Below are 19,587 nucleotides of genomic sequence, written 5' to 3'. Positions count from 1 at the left end.
TGCCGTGTTGCGAATGCGCCGTCTGTCGGAGCTACGGCAGAGGCGTACTTTCCTCTAGCGACCTGTGGTCTAGTGGCTGCCGGCACGGTAGCTCAGCGTGTTCTGTCAGAAGGGTTAGCTACCCTCAGTAACAAAAAACTGAGTGAATGGATCAACGTAGAACCTAAACGAGTGGCATCGGACGTCCGCCCCGAACAAATTCAACGAACAATCACGAACAAAATGAGATTAAAAAAAAAAAAAAAAGTGGCTAGCGTTGCTGCCTCGGATCACGGGGTCCCGGGTTCGGTTCCCTGCCGGGTTGGGGATTTTCGCTGCCCAGGGACTGGGTGTTTGTGTTGTACTCATCATTTCATCATCATTATCATCATCATCATCATTCTTGAAAGTGGCTACATTGAACTGTGTAAAGATTGGTACTTTGTGCGGGCGCTGATGACGGCACAGTTGAGCGCCCCACAAACCAAACATCATCATCTAGCCACAGAGCGAGCCACGAAGTTGGCAATTTTCATCTTTTTTTAAAATGCTTGCAGTTAGTCTTAGCAGCTGAAAATTTGGCATGGTGTTTCTTTCTATCTATCACTATCGTATAAAAAATTTCGGAACAGGTTTCGACATACCGGACTGGACAGTTCCCTTGTAAACATCAACTGCGGATTCTGAAGAACAGTCTTATTTTCTGGGAGAATTGATAGCCCAACGTGTAGGGCAGGAAAGTAACGATAAATGATGTTCGCCTGAAATACCTTGCACGCTTCTCGCCGTATTTGGCCAGGCAGTATCCTACCGTAAAATGACGTGTGGAGTAGGCTGGAGAAAGGGCAGTACCACACAATCTTCACATCTGGCAAAGTTGTCAGAAGAGGTCTGCCTGGACGTGACCCTAGCTGGCCACCCGGGTCAACTAATCTGATAGTGAGCGGCTACTTTGTGTGGGGAACCCTCAAGTCTAATTTGTATGGCAACATCTCTCAAAGTGTACAAGAACTGCAGCAGAACATTTTGGATGAGACTGCAGCAATTCCAGCAGTTCCGCTTCGATGCGCTCTCAGCAGCTTGCTGACCAGGGCCCAAATGTGCCAAGAGGTTAATGGTGGTCACTTTCAACGTCTGCCGTAGTCAGGTTAGTACTAAATTTCCTTTCTTCTCCTATGTTTCTTTGAACCCTGAAACTCTGTTCTCCGGGCCACTATTACTTGCCCCGTCCTGCATACACTGAAGCGCCAAAGAAACTGGTATAGGCATGTGTATTCAAATACAGAGATATGTAAACAGGTAGAATACGGCGCTTCTGTCGGCAACGCCTATATAAGACAACAAGTATCTACCGCAGTTGTTAGATCGGCTACTGCTGCTACCAAAGGTAGGATATCAAGATTTAAGTGAGTTTGAACATGGTGTTACAGTCGGCGCACGAGCGATGGGACACAGTATCTCCGAGGTAGTAATGAAGTGGGGAGTTTCCCGTACGACCAATTCACGAGTGTACCGTGAATATCAGGAATCTGGTACAACATCGAATCTCCGATATCGATGCGGTCAGATAAAGATCCTGCAAGAACGGGGCCAACGACGACTGAAGAGAATCGTTCAACGTGACAGAAGTGTAGCCCTTCCGCAGATTGCTGCAGATTTCAATGCTGGGCCATTAGCAAGTGTCAGCGTGCGAAGCGTTCAACGGAACATAATCGATATGGGCTTTTGGAGCTTTTTGACGTCTGCTTGATCTTGATTTAATAGTGGTTGTTCCAACGCGTTTCCAGTCACGTCACCAACAGTCGACTGGAGCAGCTTTAGAAGGCTTGAAATGTTCCTGATGCTTTGTTACTCAGGTGGCGTCCAGTGAGTAGACCCGTTCGAAGTCATTGTGCTATCCTGACCGTTCCTCTCTGCTGTTACTGGTTCTCTACTAACGACACAATACTCCCCGCCTTCTTTTATATTGGTGGGTCCACCTCTCGTGAGATCTAGTGGTCACTTCCGCATTACATGGGACTGTCCAGCTAATTCTGATCAGATTGTGTATGCAAAAATTAATGTTTATTTGTTTATCTCATACACGTTTCTATACCATTCGTCCGATTGCGATGGAACTTTGGTGAGCTTGTGTGCACGCCCGCGACGGTTTCTGAAGTAGTACATCCATTATATGCGCAATTTCGGCGAAAATTCTGGAACGAGCGACGTACTGCGATCATATAAATTCAGTTCTCTAATCATGTCAACGCATTATGTAGGTAGAACTCATTATGGAATACAAAAAAGCATTGGGAGTGCATCATCGTGCACTGAAAGGTTTGAGGGGAAATGAATAGCTTTTAGGTGACACACTCAATTTATTATCTGGTGATTTTCGACAAATTTTGCCAGTTATACCGCGTTCAACAGACGCCGGTGAAGTTGATGCATATCACAAATCATCAATTTTGTGGCGACACGTACAGAGACTGGTTTTGAAGATCAATATGCGTATACAACTACTACATGGTGTATCCGCCAAATGCTTCATAAAACAGTTATTGGATATTGAGAATGAGACAAAGAAAATCGATAAACCCACGCCATGTACTAGTGTTATATTGCCAACAAAAGCCCTTTTTACGTCTCAAACATCTATGATATATATAAGCAGACTGAAGCGACGAATGAAAATTTCTAACAAGGCTAGGACTCAAACCCGGGTCTCCTATTCATTAGGCAGATGGGCTAACCAAAAAAATGGTCCAAATGCCTCTGAGCACTACGGGACTTAACATCTATGGTCATCAGTCCCCTAGAACTTAGAACTACTTAAACCTAACTAACCTAAGGACAGCACACAACACCCAGTCATCACGAGGCAGAGAAAATCCGTGACCCCGCCGGGAATCGAACCCGGGAACCCGGGCGCGGGAAGCGAGAACGCTACCGCACGACCACGAGCTGCGGACGGATGAGCTAACCGCTGCTCCACCCTGGCACAGTGGGTTTGCACAACTGCATGTACTATCCTAGCACGCCACCCTCCTCAATTAAAATTCCCATTCACATCTCAGCCCAATTGGTATTCTCCCTAAACTCGAACAGCATGAATGGGAACTTGGATTGAGAAGGTATTTGTAGTAGGGTAGTCCGTGCCGATGTGCAAAGCCGCCGTGCCAGGGTGGCATGCCGGCCCAAGTGGCCGTGCGGTTAAAGGCGCTGCAGTCTGGAATCGCAAGACCGCTACGGTCGTAGGTTCGAATCCTGCCTCGGGCATGGATGTTTGTGATGTCCTTAGGTTAGTTAGGTTTAACTAGTTCTAAGCTCTAGGGGACTAATGACCTCAGCAGTTGAGTCCCATAGTGCTCAGAGCCATTTGAACCAGGGTGGCATAGTGGTCAGCGCATCTCCCTAGCGAGCAGGAGATCCAGGTCCGTATCCCAGCCTTGGTACAAATTTTCATTCGTTGCTTCAGTCTGAATACATACATCTCCTGTTAATCTGTTTGGTATGGGACTAACACACGCTTGATAAATATTCTAGGACAGTTTGTGCGAGTGTTTTGTAAGCAATCTCCTTTATAGAGTCCCTGTATTTTCTTTGTTTTCTACCAATGCAGCGAAGTCAATCAACTGCTTTAAATCCAACTGAGGCTATGTGATCATTCGTTTTAACATCACAACACACTCTTACATCCAAAAATTTCTTTGAGCTGTGTCAGAATGACACTGTAGTCACTGGATACTATGTTTATTTTATTTATTTATTTTTTTGAGTCTGCAGTTTTACATATCTGAACATTTAAAGCAAATTGACAATCATTACACCATTTTGAAATCTTATCGAGACGTGACTGCACATTTATGCAGCTTTTTGAGATAGTACCTCGTTATAGGTAACTGTGTCGTCTGTGAAAATCTGAGATAGTTATAAATGTTTCCCGAATGAGATTTTCACTCTGCAGCGGAGTGTGCGCTGATATGAAACTTCCTGGCAGATTAAAACTGTGTGCCGGACCGAGACACGAACTCGGGACCTTTGCCTTTCGCGGGCAAGTGGTCGCCATCTGAGCTACCCAAGCACGTCTCATGCCCCGTTGTCACAGCTTTACTTCCGGCAATACCTCTTCTCCTAAATTCCAAACTTCACAGAAGCTCTTCTGCGATCACTATGTTCCAGGAGTGCTAGTTCTGCAGATTCGCAGGAGAGCTTCTGTGAAGTTTGGAAGGTAGGAGACGAGGTACTGGCATAAGTAAAGCTGTGAGGACGGGGCGTGAGTCGTGCTTGGGTAGCTCAGAAGGTGAGGATTTGCCCGCGAAAGGTAAAGGTCCCGAGTTCGAGTCTCGGCCCGGCACACAATTTTAATCTGCCAGGAAGTTTCAGTTATTAATGTTGTCTGTTATGTCATTGACACAAATTGAACAGAAAGAGCCCTAATTCTATTATCTGGGGCATGGCTGAGGCTACTTGCACATCTGTCGATGACTCTCCCTCCAAGATTTGGTCCTGATGTCGGTTACGCACGCGGTACACAAATAATGCTGAGAAAGTCTGCCCTATTGACACTGTACAGAAAGTTCCAAGGAATATTTGTGGCAGAATGTTGAACTGTTCAGCAGATTCCTTGACTATCTGCATTAGGGTCTTCATGTGTAAAATTGCCCTGTTGCTTTTCAGCAATGCTCTACGCGTGACGGCCTCTCCTCTTACGTTCGTGTGTCTAAATGAACTGTCAGGCAAGCAAATCTGCTGCAGCCCTCATTGCGCCAGCACGCAGCAGCCCTACGGTTCCACGACACAACAAAGCATGCGTTCCGTGTCGACGGCCACGTGAATGCACTGTGTAACCCAGAAAAAGTATACTGAGCGACGACTTACTTTTAACGACGCTGTGTGTGTGTGTGTGTGCAGTTAAACTGTCAGTGACCATGTCTACAAGACAGCTCGCGTGCACCTAATGAGGAGGCATCCAAATTACACAAAAACGCCGGAGTCTAGAGAAAGCAGCCGGAGAAGGCATTTTTAATGCGGCAGAATACCATTCGTCAAGGAAGCGAGTGATTCTGAGCGAGCAAAAGCGCAGACAGGATAAGAGAGTAATTTCTTGTCGTTTTGACGAGACAGCCGTGGCAGGTGGCACGCGCTCCCCACATTATCCGTCATTTTTTTGAGCAAATTTCAACAGTCTCCGGCTGCAAAACCGTAGTGAGCTTCGAAAGCGGATACGCTTGTTGTCAAGTAAGTGGCTCTTTCTTCTAGGCAACTGTTAGAGTGTGCAGACTCAGGGGATATACTGATGGGAAGGGAAAATGGGACAATGGTGTGACGTTTAATGGAGACGTGGATTCGTACGAGAACACGGTGGAAATCTCTTGGATGGAACTTAGATACTGGGTTTTTGCTGTCGAAAAGTCACCTTTTTTATGCAGCTCCCTTTCATGGCAACTGAGTCTGTTCAACTTTTCTCCATTATTTTCCATAGATGAAGGGCGATTCTTGAAGGTCTGCGACGTACTTACGCACAACAGGTACTGGTTTCCCGTCTCCAAAGAACCACTTGCATAATACTCAAAAGTTATTGTTTTCTCTTTTACAGGGTAATCAATGAGAAAAATCCCTTTTGGATAACAGAAAACACTCATCGTAACCTTTGCCGCACATGAAATCGGCTTCGCCATGTCTGCTGCTTTCATTGCCCTATCGTGACTGTCGTGTACTTGGGAACCCCGGCCTTAAAACTAATCGGTACACAAAATGAGTTTGATTCTTTCTACATCTATAGAGCGTTCGTCGTACCACCATCACAATAATTCTTTATTACTCCACTCTCCAACAGCGCGTGGGAAAAACGAACACCCATATCTTTCCGTGCAAGCTCTGATTTCCCTTGTTTGATTATCTTGATCACTTCTCCCTATGTAGGTCGGCGTGAAAAAGATATTTTCGCATTTCCAGGAGAAAGTTGATGATTGAAATTTCGTGAGAAGATCCCGCCACAACGAGAAACGCTTTTGTTTTAATGATGTCCACCCCAAATCCTGTTGTATGTCCGTAACACTCTCTCCCCTCTAGATAATACAAAATGTGCTGCCCTTTTTTGAACTTTCTCGATCTACTCCGTTAATTCTATCTCTTAAAAGACCCCACAACGCTCAGCAGTCCTCCAAAAGCGGACGGACAAGTCTAGTGCAGGCAATCTCTTTAGTAGATCTGTTGCAGCTTCTAAGTGTTCTGCCAATAAAACGCAATCTTTGGTTCACATTCCCCACAACATTTTCTAAAGTGGTTCAAACATTGCTGAGAAATTCGTACATCGTACATCGCTTTTAGTACGGATACAAAAAAAAAAAAAAGTGCGGTATCCGTATTGGGAATGATTCCTGTAAGATTAAAAATGTGTGCTTGATCGCGACTCGAACCTAAGACCCTTTTCCTTCGCAGGCAAAGTGATCTACCAACATTTTTAAGGGCTTCTAAACCTCCACTTCTAGCTCTGCCTTGCACTCTCCATACTCGCTTTCGTCGGCATCGGCTTTGACGAACATATCCCCTTCTGTAAAATTCGAAACTGGAATTGCTACTACAATGCATTTTTTGTCTTCGTCCCCATTCGCTGCGCGTTCATCTTGTTTGGTACAACAAAAAACCTATATTCTTCTTAAGTTTGAAATCAAGGAAATTGGAAATTTGGAAATTTGAAGTAAGGTCTTATGAGACCAAACTGCTGAGGTCATGGGTCCCTAAGCTTACACACTATTCACTCTAACTTACACTAAGGACGACACACACACCCATGCCCGAGAGAGGACTCGCATCTCCGACGGGGAGAGCCACGCGGACCGTGACAAGACGCCCTAGACCGGCTACCCCGAGAGGCTCAAGGAAATATATAGGCTAAATAAATAAACTGTTTGTACACACTTCTCTGTCTGCTTTACCCTGATCGGTGGGGACTTGCTTTTTATGGTTCTCTAATCAAAATTTGTTTACAGACTGAGCTACCCAAGCACGACTCACAGCTTTACTTCCACCACTACCTCTTCTCCTGCCTTCGAAACCTCACACAAGTTCTCTTGCGAACCTTACTGGACTAGCAACGTGTAAGACAGAATATTGTGAAGCTACAGGCTAAGTGATCGTCTCTGGAATGAATATTCTTTCTCTAGTGGAGTGTACACCCCATCCCCCTCTCCCTCCCCCTCCCCCTTCCCCCCTCCCGACCCAGCATGAACCATGGACCTTGCCGTTGGTGGCGAGGCTTGCGTGCTTCAGCAGTACAGATAACCGTACCGTAGGTGCAACCACAACGGAGGGGTATCTGTTGAGAGGCCAGACAAAAGGGTGGTTCCTGAAGAGGGGCAGCAGCCTTTTCAGTAGTTTCAGGGGCAACACTTACTGATCTGACCTTGTAACATCAACCAAAACGGCCTTGCTGTACTGGTACGGCGAACGGCTGAAAGCAAGGGGTAATTACAGCCGTAATTTATCTCGAGGGCACGTAGCTTTACTGTATGGTTAAGTGATGATAGCGTCCTCTTGGGTATAATATTCCGGAGTTAAAATAGTCCTCCATTCGGATCTGCGAGCAGGGACTACAAAGGAAGATGTCGTCATCAGAAGAAATAAAACTGGCATTCTACGGATCGGAGCATGAAAGGGCAGATCCCTTAATCGGGCAGGTAGTTTAGAAAATTTAAAAAAGAAAATGGATAAGTTAAAGTTACATATAGTGGGAATTAGTGAAGTTCTGTGGCAGCATGAACAAGACTTTGGTCAGGTGAATACAGGGTTATAAATACAAAATCAAATAGCGGTAATGCAGGAGTAGGTTTAAAAATGAATAAAAAAATTGGAACGCGGATAAGCTACTACGAACAGGGTAGTGAACGCATTATTGTAGCCAAGACAGACACGAAGCCCACGGCTACCACAGTAGTACAAGTTTATATGCCAACTAGCTCCAAAGATGATCAAGAGATTGATGAAAAGTATGATGTGATTAAAGAAATTATTCGGATAGTTAAGGCAGACGAAAATTTGATAGTCATGGGGGACTGGAATTCCATTGTAGGAAAAGGAAGAGAAGGAAAAACAGTAGGTGAATATGGAATGGAGGTAAGGAATGAAAGAGGAAGGCGACTGGTATAATTTTGCACAGAGCGTAAGTTAATCAAAGCTAACACTTGGTTTAAGAATCATGAAAGAAGGTTGTATACATGGAAGAGGCTTGGAGACACTGGGAGGTTTTATATACATGATATAATGGTACGCCAGAGATGTAGGAACCAGATTTTAAATTGTAAGATATATCAGGGGCATATGTGGACACTGACCACAATTTATTGGTTATGAACTGCAGATTAAAACTGAAGAAACTGCAAAAAGGTAGGAATTTCAGGAGATGGGACCTGGATAAGCTGAAAGAACCAGGGGTTTTAGAGAGTGTCAGACAGCGCATTAGGGAACGGTTGACAAGCACTGGGGAAAGAGATACAGTAGAAGGATAATGGGTAGATGAGAGATGAAATAGTGAAGGCAGCAGAGGATCAAGTAGGTAAAAAGACGAGGGCTAGTAGAAAGGAAGAGGTATTGAATTTAATTTATGAAAGGTGAAAATTTGAAACTGCAGTAAATGAAGCAGGCGAAAAGGAATACAACCGTCTCAAAAATTAGATCGACAGCAAGCGCAAAATGGCTAAGCAGGGACGGCTAGAGGAGAAATGTAAGGATGTAGGAGCATGTATCACTAGGGGTAAGACAGATACTGCCTACAGGAAAATTAAAGAGACCTTGGGAGAAAAGAGAACCACCTGTATGAATATCAAGAGCTCGGATGGAAAACCAGTTCTAAGCAAAGAAGGGAAAGCGGTAAGGTGGAAGAGGGTGGGAGATATAGTACTGCGTGAAGAATTTGACAGAGCACTGAAAGACTTGAGTTGAAACAAGGCCCCTGGAGTAGACAACATTCCATTAGAGCTACTGATAGCCTTTGGAGAGACAGCCATGACTATACTCTTCCATCTGGTGGGCAGGGTATATGAGACAGGCGAAATACCTTCAGACTTCAAAGAGAATATAATAATTCCAATCGCAAAGAAAGCAGATGTTGCCAGGTGTGAAAATAACCGAATTATGAGTTTAACAAGTCATGGTTGCCAAGCATTCTTTACAAACGAAAGGAAAAACCGTTAGAAGCCGACGTCGGGGAAAGACCGATTTGGATTCCGTAAAAATGTTGGAACACGTGACGCAATACTGACCCTACGACTTACCTTAAAAGCTAGCTTAAGGAAAGGCAAAACTACGTTTCTAGCATTTGTAGACTTAGAAAAAGGTTTTGACAGCGTTGACGGGAACACTCTCTTTCTAATTCTGAATGTGGCAGGTGCAAAATACAGGGAGCGAAAGGCTATTTACAATTTTTACAGAAACCAGATGGCAGTTATAAGAGTCGAGGGTTATGAAAGTGAAGCAGTGGTTAAGAAGAGAGTTAGAAAGGGTTGAAGCCTGTCCCTGATGTTATTCAATCTGTATACTGAGCAAGCACTAAAGGAAACAAAAGAGAAATTTGGAGTAGGAATTAAATCCCACGGAGAAGAAATAAAAACTTTGAGGTTTGCCGACGACTTTGTAATTCTGTCAGAGACAGCAAAGGACCTGGAAGAGCACCAAAACGGAATGGACAACGTCTTGAAAGGAAGATATAAGATGAACATAAAAAAAGCAAAACGAGGATAATGAAATGTAGTCGAATTAAATCAGGTGATGATGAGGAAATTAGATTAGGAAATGAGACACTTAAAATAATAAACGAGTTTTGTTATTTGGGGAGCAAAATCACTGATGACGGCAGTAGTAGAGAGGATATAAAATGTAGACTGTCTATGGCAAGGAAAGCGTTTCTCAAGAAGAGAACTGTGTTAACATCGATTTAAGCGTCAGGAAGTCTTTCGTGAAAGTATTTGTATGGAGTGTAGCCATGTATGGAAGTGTAACATGGATGATAAACAGTGTAAACAAGAAGAGAATAGAAATTTTTAAAATGTGGTGCTACAGAACAATGCTGAAGATCAGATGGATAGATCACATAACTAACGAAGAGGTACTGAACAGTATTGGGGAGAAGAGGAATTTGTGGCACAACTTGAGTAGAAGAAGGGGTCGGTTGGCAGGACACGTCCTGAGGCATCATGGGATCACCAATTTAGTATCAGAGGGAAACGTGGAGAGTAAAAATTGTAGAGGGAGACCAAGAGGTGAATACACTAAGCAGATTCAGAAGGATATAGGTTGCAGCAGTTATTCGGAGATGAAGAGGCTTGCCCAGGATAGAGTAGCATGTAGAGCTGCCTCAAACCAGTCGCTGGACTCAAAATCACAACAACAGCAGCCGCAGCAACAACAACAATAGTGGAGTGTGCGCTGATTTTAAAATTCCTAGTAGATTTAAACTGTGTGCCGGAACGGAACTCAAACCTGGGACCTTTTTCTTTCCCTGGTAACTGCTCTACCGACTGAGCTATCCAAACATGCTCACACTTTTATCTCCACCAGCATCTATTTCCTATCTTACAGACTTCACAGGTATTCTCCTGTGTACCTTGCTGGACCAGAGCTCCTGGAAAATGGGAAGGAGAGAGAGAGAGAGAGAGAGAGAGAGAGAGGGGGGGGGGGCTTATGGTAGGAGAAGTGATACAGAGTATGTGCCCATCGTGTGCTTCAATCAATGAATTGAAATTTACATTCAGCATTATGTACATCAACTTTATACCCTCCCTTGCAAAATATCAGCATGTAGCCTTATTTTCATTGAAAATGTGTCACGACTGTAAATCAGTCCACACGCTTCCCATCACACTGAGATACAGTCTACACTGTCCAGTCACATTAATGTGACCATTTGTCATGACTCCAATGACATGGCCAATTGCGCTAAGGTTTCTTGCTTGAGGATCCATGACGCGAGCACCTTGATCGAGGCGATGCCATAGATTCTCCATTGGGTTTAAACCTGAGGAGTTTACTGGCTAGTGGAATACGGTAAACTTATCCTGGAACTCTTTGAACCATGCACGTACATTGCGAGCTATGTGACACGTTGCATTGTCATGCTGGTAGATGCCATCGTGGCGAGGAAAAACAAACTGCATGTACGGGTGAGCATGGTCCACAAGGGTAGATACATACTTGTGTTGATTTTTTGTGACTTCCAAAATGACGAAATCACATTCATAATACCAGGAAAATATTCCCCAGGTCTTAACGCCCTCCTCCGGCTTGGACTCTTCTGACGATTGTTGCCATCTATCAGATGGAGCACACAACGTGATTCATCTGAAAATGCCGTCTGTCGCCACTCTGTGGACGTGCAGTTGCGGTATTGGCGTTAAAATTCCAGTCCGATGATTGGAAGTCAGCATGGGTGCATGGACCAGGAGCTTACTGCGGATAGATGCAACTGGTGGCCAAAATTGGTACTACTTTTTTTCCAGCCCAGATCGGTTCCACATTAACGCAGAAGCATATCTGCCAAGTTTTGGTGCCATGAGAGAGTTACAGCCCACATTGGACCTTCGTAATTAGTTGCACTTCAATTATAACCACTTAGTAGTAGTTCCACAACCAGACATTGTTGCGATATATGTGAGTCACTGGCGCAGCTGTCAACCCCTCAATTACTATCTGGAGAGTCGTATATAACCATAGAGACGATGATGACATGAAGGTCTCGACCTCCATTCCAGTACCATTGGTGGTAGTGGTCGGTCAAAAATGTAACACATTAACCAAGAACTGTAAATAAGAGTGAGAGGTGGTCATGTATCGGATGCTTACAGAAAATGCCGCGACATCAATGAACTATAGGAATTTACCTGCGGCCCTTAGGATTTCCCAGCTGTACACTGTAACATCAACGTGTCTTATGTCATTTTTTATGTACAATCACTCTGCAGCTGATCTCTCCTCGATGATCCTTTCACAATGGCACAAAATACGAAATTCATGCAAATGGACTAGAGAGAAAAGGGGAGGGGGGAAGTTGATTTATGTCATCCTACTGACCTAGATAAGCCTATGCTCTTTGGTCTGCTCATGCCTTCCACGTTCAGTTGATAAACTGATACTGATGGTTCTGTGTTATGAACTTGTGGGTGGTGGGAAGTGCCTCTTTGCGCATCTTTCCTCCGTCGACTCTGACCGAGAGGTCGTTTAAGACATTTCGGCCACATTTTAATAGTTGTTGCTCGCTTAGCACTGCCTGGGGACAAATACAGGATAATAGAGAGCTAATACCTGCAGATATGAACAACATTGGTCCCTCGGAGCATTCAAACAGGCAATGGAAGACGTTCAAATTCTGTCTGCAGAAGCTTCTGACTGGATTTCCAACCTGGGCTTAGAGCTGTATATGTACAGAAATGTATATATTTGTTGCAAATAGGTGTCTATATTTGCCTGGCATCATACAATAAGTAATAATAATAATAATAATAATAATAGTAATAGTAATAGTAAATAATTGGCCTATGAATAGGGGTGGAGTGAGGACGAAGGTGTCATCGATTTTGGTTCCCATACCGGCGCAGTAGATGTGTGACCTTCATTTTCCCGCCATTTTCATGTCACACAACTGCCTGAGACGCGTGGGTGGTGTTAAATCCAGCATAGTCGTCAAATATGGGGTGTCTAGGAAACCTGCTTTCTCGGATCGCTAAACAAACAAATCGTAGTAATGAGTTTTATTATAAAATGAAAAAAATACAAAACTTAACTTGTTGTTACACAGATGTGTCGCAAGCAAAGGGTGACTGACAAAATAATAAATCTCTTCAGTATAACAATTCCTAAGTATGTCTTACATAGAAGTGAATAGAGTAATCACTGCTATACAATGCCTAATCAAATGGTTCAAATGGCTCGGAGTACTATGGGACTTAACAAATGCCTAATCTTGAAGCTGCTCTTCAACTGGGCCGCGACCACTCGGGCACGGCGCTTATGTCCTCTTCACCTAGGGACTGCGCTGTCACGTTGTCGTCCTGGAGAGGGGTCGGTCAGCATACTATTGGCTTACCTCTTCTCACAGCCGTCTCTGCTCTATCGTTCCTGAGTGGCGTGCCGGCGCTTGACTTCACGCTGTAACAGGTGGGGTATCAGGTTACGCTGTGTCTTTGAATTTGGTTTCCGAACTGCTACTGATCCTCTACTGGTGACAACTTGTAAAGACTTCATCTGACTTCCCAATAATGTGGAAACACTCCACAGACATTTTCACAATGTCTGTTTCAGTAATTGCAATGGAAAACTGTAACTTGTGGAACACGTGGAGAATATCAGGTCAAACGCAGTCCTTTTGCCAGATCTCTAGCGCACTGAACGGATTTAAGTGGGCAGCATAAAAGACTTGCCAAAGTGGGGCTGGCCTTCGATAAGGGTGGTCCTCGTCTGAACAAATACTTCTTCAGTGGAACGTAATAGAATAATACGTGAAATTCAACTGTTGACTGAACCTAAACTTCGTTGATTATAAAGCATGCTTTCGACAATATACACCTAGAATCATTGTGGCATACTGTAAGCCTATATGGAATTCCTGAGCAACTCATTGTTCTGTTCCGAAACCTGTATCTATATTCGAGTTGCTATATGACAACAGCAGATGGTTCAAAATGGTTCAAATGGCTCTGAGTACTATGGGACTTCACATCTGAGGTCATCAGTCCCCTTAGAACTTCGAGCTACTTAAATCTAACTAACCTAAGGACATCACACACATCCATGCCCGAGGCAGGATTCGAACGTGCGACCGTAGCGGTGGCGCGGTTCCAGACTGAAGCGCCTAGAACCGCTCGGCTACTTCGGCCGGCCAACAGCAGATGGGACACTTCTTTCTTTAGTATTCGGACAGACGTCAAACAAGGAAGCATCTTGTCACCACTTCTTTTCACCTTAATCGAATATTTCATAATGAGAACCATGGACAACTTTGTTATGATGACGACGAACGAATCGTCGCCAATGTGAATGACTGGTGGCCAGTGCTAAATATAAACATACAAATCTCTTCTTTGCATATGCAGCAGGTTTGTCAGTGAAGTCGATAAGGAGCTGACTGCGTGATCTGGGTCTACAACGACTAAAATAAATGAAAGTCGTTGGTAAAAAATAATATATTGTACTTAACTGGTGGTACAGGAGTCTTCATAGTCAGGAGGAATATAATTACAAACAGAGAGCTATAGGGGGATCACATAGGCCATATTTTAACTAAGCGCCTTGTTAGAGGTTCCTTCCTGTCAGCTTAAGGCTATACTACTTTCCTACTTGACGTCCCGAGCAAGAGTGGCCGAGCGCACGCTAGAGACTTGTTGCAAGCCGCGGAGCGGCGCTAGTCTCGACTCGCGGGTCCAGCGATACTAGTACGGACCGCGGTCGATAACTGCAACCCCTACCAAGTGTGGTATCGAACGTTGATACCACAAACTCCACTTGGGCAGTCTGGGCTCTTGGATCTGGATTTTTCTGATGACGTCATTCTTCTGGCATACAAACAAGGTTTACAAATAATGACTACCAAGCTGGATAGGATGGTAAGTTCTCTAGAGCTAAAAATAAATGATACGACACACACAATGTGCATAATAAGTAGTAATGTGACTACTCAAATTATAGTGCAACAGAAGGTACTACAAGATGCTGACCGATTTCCATTTCTCGGTAACCTCATCTTTAATAATGTGGACGTAGATGCATCCGTCAGCAGCAGAACTCGAAAAACGTCTACATTCTTCCAACGAATGTGGTCCAAACGACAATTAGACTCTACAAGCACACTGAGGTGACAAAGTCAATAGATGCCTCCTAATATTGTGCCAGACCCCCATTTGGCTGGCGTAGTGCAGTATCTCGATGTAGCATGGACTGAACAAGTCGCTGGATGTCCCCTGCAGAAATATTTAGCCATCTGTGTCCATAGCCGTTCGTAATTGCGAAAATGTTACCGGTGTAGGATTTTGTGCACGAACTAACCTCTCGATTATGTTCCATAAATGTCTGATGTGATTCATATGGAGTGATCTGGGTCGATAAATCATTGACTCGAATTGTCCAAAATGTTATTCGTCCCAGTCGCTAAAATTTTGGCCATGATGACGTGGGGCATTCTCTTCCATAAAAATTCCATCGTTGTCTGGGAACATGAAGCCTATGAATGGTTGCAAATGGTCTCCAGGTTGCCGAAAATAACCATTTCCAGTAAATGATCGGTTCCGTCGAACGAGAGGACCCAGTCCATTTCATGTAAACACAGCTCACACCATTATGGGACCACCCTCACCTTGCACATTGACTTGTAGACAACCTGGGCCCATGGCTTCGTGGGGTCTGTGCCACACTCGAACCCTACCATCAGCTCTTACCAACTGAAATCGGGACTCATCTGATCAGGCTATAGTTTTCCAGTAGTCTAGGGTCCAACGTCCGCAGCTCGTGGTCTTTTGACAGTGTTCTCGCTTCCCGCGCACGGAGTCCCGGGTTCGATTTTCGGCGGGGTCAGGGGTTTTCCCTGCCTCGAGATGGCTGGGTGTTGTTGTGTCGTCTTCATCATCATCATTCATTACGGTAGGAGGAAGGCAATGGCAAACCACCTCCGCTAGGACCTTGCTTAGTACGGCGGTGCGGGTCTCCCGCATTCTTCCCTACGCTCGTCGAAGTATGGGACCACATCATCATAGGGTCCAACCGATAGGGTCACGAACCCAGGAGAGACGTTGAGGCCGAAGTCGTGCTGTTAGCAAAGGCACTCGCGTCCGTCGTTTGCTGCTATAACCTATTAACGCCAACTTTCGCCGCACTATCCTAACGGATACGCCCGTTGTGCGTCCCACATTGACTTCTACCACTATTTCACGCAGTGTTGCTTGCATGTTGGCACTGACAACTCTACGCAAACGCCGCTGCTCTCGGTCATTAAGTGAAGCCCGTTGGCCGCTGCGCTGTACGTAGTGAGAGGTAATGCTTGAAATTTAGTATTCTCGGCACGCACTTGACGCTGTGGCTCTCGGAATATCGAATTCCTTAACGATTTTCGAAACGGAATGTCACATGCGTGTAACATAGCTCCAACTGCCATTCCGCTTTCAAAGTCTGTTAATTCCCGTGATGTTCCCATAATCATGTCAGAAACCATTTCACATGAATCTCCTGGGTACAGAAGATAGCCCTGCCAATGCGCTGCCCATTTATGCCTTGAGAACGCGATACCACAGCCATCTGTATATGTGCATATCGCTATCCCACGACTTTTGTCACCTTAGTTGAAACTTCTTTGTGTAAGTGAAATAACTGAGTAAGTGAAACTTCCTAGCGTTTACTTGAACTGTTGAGTAAAATAGCTGCTACTGTCTCGCTACTTATTTTTATCAAAAAAATGGTTCAAATGGCTCTGACCACTATGCGACTTAACTTCTGAGGTCATCAGTCGCCTAGAACTTAGAACTAATTAAACCTAACTAACCTAAGGACATCACACACATCCATGCCCGAGGCAGGATTCGAACCTGCGACCGTAGCGGTCGCTCGGCTCCAGACTGTAGCGCCTAGAACCGCACGGTTATTTTTATCATTTCAACACTGAGCTATGCTATTTTCCCTGACAATGACAACTCAAACTTAACCTATTCATTTATTACCCACAATATACTAGCCCGACGTAATCTGACTGCTCTACAATGACAACATGACTTCAAATAATTAACACAAAAGAATAGCCCTGAATTGGAAGAAATCCTAACAATAACCCATACTTTTTCATAAGTCACTTACCTCGGAGAAAATCTTCATAACACGAACTACAGCATTTACAGCAAGCAGCAGCTACAGTCAGCTAAAAAAAAAGATTCTAACACCTATAGGCTCTAACCACTAGGAGGCATATGGTTAGCAAAAGAAAGATTTTGTTGAAGAGCAAACAAGCAGATTTTACCTTATTCATGTGACATTCAGTTCCAATTCCACTACCTAAACATTACCAACTACATCCATCATCGTTTTACAATGCATGTCCTACCGACACTGATTCTACACGAAAAACACATGTCCAATCCGTCCGCTCGCTAACTGCTAGTTCGTCCAACCACAGAGTCTCTTACCGAGGGCGCAGAGTGCTGTCAGCGATATTAATTACAGTCTATAGCGCTGCCAACATACAAACATACAAGCAGGCTACTGACACAGTGAATGTTCAGAAAGCTTCGGCTCTACTTCTCCATTATCCTAGCGGAGAGCATACACGCCTGTGAGACTTCGCAAATGTCAGACAAATCAGCACACAAGCTCATTGTCTTTCAGAAAGGATACTTGCGGCGAATTTTGAAGATCATTTATCGTGACAAAGTTTAAAGTGATGAAGTGCTGAGAAGATGTGGACTATGTAGTATGCACAAAATCTTGGCTCAAATAAGACTAAAGCTCACGGGGAATGTTCTATGCATGAGAGATGGAAGAACCCCCAAATTAGCACTGTTATGAAAAAGAATGGATCGATACAGAAGTACAGGAAGCACATCTACACTACCGGCCATTAAAATTGTTACACCAAGAATGGTTCAAATGGCTCTGAGCACTATGGGACTTAACATCTGTGGTCATCAGTCCCCTAGAACTTAGAACTACTTAAACCTAACTAACTTAAGGACATCACACACATCCATGCCCGAGGCAGGATTCGAACCTGCGACCGTAGCAGTCCCGCGGTTCCGGACTGAGCGCCTAGAACCGCTAGACCACCGCGGCCGGCAACACCAAGAAGGAATGCAGATGATAAACGAATATTCATTGGACAAATACATTATACTAGAACTGACGTGTGATTACATTTTCACGCAGTTTGGGTGCATAGACCCTGAGAAATCAGTACCCAGAACAACCACCTCCGGCCGTAATAACGGCCTTGATACGCATGGGCATTGAGTCAAACACAACTTGGATGGCGCGTACAGGTACAGCTGCCCAAGCAGCTTCAACACGATACCACAGTTGATCAAGAGTAGTGACTGGCGTATTGTGACGAGCCAGTTGCTCGGCCACCATTCACCAGACGATTTCAGTTGGTGAGAGATCTGGAGATTGTGCTGGCCAGGCCAGCAGTAGAACATTTTCTGCATCCAGAAAGGCCCCTACAGGACCTGCAACATGCGGTCGTGCATTATTCTGCTCAAATGTAGGGTTTCGCAGGGATCGAATGAAGGGTAGAGCCACAGGTCGTAACACATCTGAAATGTAACGTCCACTGTTCAAAGTGCCGTCAATGCGAACAAGAGGTGACCGAGACGTGTAACCAATGGCACCCCATACCATCACGCCGGGTGATACGCCACTATGGCGATAACGAATCCACGCTTCCAACGTGCGTTCACCGCGATGTCGCCAAACACGGATGCAACCATCATGATGCTGTAAACAGAACCTGGATTTATCCGAAAACATGACGTTTTGCCATTCGTGCATCCAGGTTCGTCGTTGAGTACACCATAGCAGGCGCTCCTGTCTGTGATGCCGCGTCAAGGGTAGCAGCAGCCATGGTCTCCGAGCTGATAGTCCATGCTGCTGCAAACGTCGTCGAACTGTTCGTGCAGATGGTTGTTGTCTTGCAAACGTCCCCATCTGTTGACTCAGGGATCGAGGCGTGGCTGCAAGATCCGTTACAGCCATGCGGGTAAGATGCCTGTCATCTCGACTGCTAGTGATACGAGGCCGTTGGGATCCAGCACTGCGTTCCGTATTACCCTCCTGAACCCACCGATTCCATATTCTGCTAACAGTCATTGGATCTCACCAACGCGAGCAGCAATGTCGCGATACGATAAACCGCAATCGCGATGGGCTACAATCCGACCATTATCAAAGTCAGAAACGTGATGGTACGCATTTCTCATCCTTACACGAGGCATCGCAACAACGTTTCACCAGGCAACGCCGGTCAACTGCTGTTTGTGTATGAGAAATGGGTTGGAAACTTTCCTCATGTCAGCACGTTGTAGGTGTCGCCACCGGCGTCAACCTTATGTGAATGCTCTGAAAAGCTAATCATTTGCATATCACAGCATCTTCTTCCTGTCGGTCAAATTTCGCGTCTGTAGCACGTCATCTTCGTGGTGTAGCAATTTTAATGGCCAGTAGTGTAGAAACGAGATTTTGCAAAGGAACTTCAACCCATGGTAGTGATCTGCGAGAAAACCGAAAACCTGGAAGATGATCGGGTTCGTTGAAGGAAACTTGCTGACCGATATAGCAGTTAGCATTGGACGCGCTACGTAAGAAAGTAATTCATGGATGCGGATAAAAGACTTGGAGATTCAGATAAGCGTTTACAGACGCGGATAGCATTGCTTTTATCCCTCAAGACTTCTAAATAAGGGTCGCTTCACACCTTACCGATTTTGCTAAGGAGTAGTGCATGTACAAATCTGCAATCTCGACCGTTTTGGGTATTATCATTTTCTAATCAGAGGGGAAAAGCCGATTTCAGTCTCATGTAACATTACGAGGATTTTTCCATTGTTGCCATCGTTAGTCAATTTCCTGACGTTATACCCTATTGTAGAGAATCGCACATGATCCGCT

This window comes from Schistocerca americana, chromosome X (genome assembly GCF_021461395.2).
Source record: "Schistocerca americana isolate TAMUIC-IGC-003095 chromosome X, iqSchAmer2.1, whole genome shotgun sequence".
Taxonomy (NCBI): Eukaryota; Metazoa; Arthropoda; class Insecta; order Orthoptera; family Acrididae; genus Schistocerca; species Schistocerca americana.
This window is presented reverse-complemented; position numbering follows the sequence as displayed.